The sequence below is a fragment of the Myotis davidii genome, unplaced genomic scaffold, assembly GCF_000327345.1.
Source record: "Myotis davidii unplaced genomic scaffold, ASM32734v1 scaffold223, whole genome shotgun sequence".
NCBI lineage: Eukaryota > Metazoa > Chordata > Mammalia > Chiroptera > Vespertilionidae > Myotis > Myotis davidii.
The window spans coordinates 888,215-889,421 of NW_006294609.1; positions in this window are offsets into that span (position 1 = coordinate 888,215).

Below are 1,207 nucleotides of genomic sequence, written 5' to 3' on the forward strand. Positions count from 1 at the left end.
ATGGACCAGCATGTCACCTGGTTACTGGTGGTCTTCACACTACACAGCCACCACCCAGGGGTCCTGTGTTGCACAGGGTACCAGTTTTCCTGCGTGCCCTATAGAATGGGGATCACTCCTGGTTGAGACACAACCAACACAGAATAAGAGACTTCCCCTGACCCCTTATGCTGATAAGGGGGCCCTCATCTTGTACTCTTACCCCAAAGCGACTCAGGTCATCTATAATAATAAAAGCATAATATGCTAATTGAGCTGGATGTCCTTCCAGATGACCTTCCGGACAAAGCCAGGGCTGCGAGGGAAGCCCAGGTCCAGGGTGCCAGAGGGAAGCTGGGGAAAGGAAGGCCTAATCTTGAACAAATTTTGTGCACTGGGCCTCTAGTAAATACATAAACACACTCAGGAGGGACCAGCAAGTAGAACACAGCTCAGCACAACAGGCAAGCTCATCCAGGAAGTGGGGAACCAATTCACTCACCACAAGCTCATCCAGGAAGTGGGGAACCAATTCACTCCGTGAGCAAGAGAAGAAAGACCTCAGGCCCAGCTGATGTGGTCAGTGGTTGAGCATCGACCTATGAACCAGGGCACATGCCCAGGTGTGGGCTCGAACCGCAGTAGAGGGCATACAGGAGGCAGCTGATCAATGATTCTCATCATTGATGTTTCTATCTCTCTCTCCCTCTCCCTTCCTCTTGGAGATCAATAAAAATATATTAAAAAAAAAAATCTCAGAAGTTGGCAGTCCCAGCCTGGACCATGCCAAGTGTTCAGCAGTTGTTTTGTGGTCACTCCATGAAAATGCAATGGACTCGCTTCCAATTAATAGGTCAGCTGTTGAGGCTGATGACATTTCACACAACAGGAATATTTGAAAGAAGCTTCTTTTAATTATTTTTATTTTTTAAATATGTTTTATTGATTTTTTACAGAGAGGAAGGGAGAGAGACACAGAGTTAGAAACATCAATGAGAGAGAAACATCGATCAGCTGCCTCCTGCACACCCACTACTGGGGATGTGCCCACAACCAAGGTACATGCCCTTGACTGGAATCGAACCTGGGACCTTTCAGTCCGCAGGCCGACGCTCTATCCACTGAGCCAAACCGGTTTCGGCACTTCTTCTTTTTTAAAAAAATAGATTTTTACTTATTTCAGAGAGGAATAGGGAGAGATAGAAACATCCATGATGAGAGATGAGAG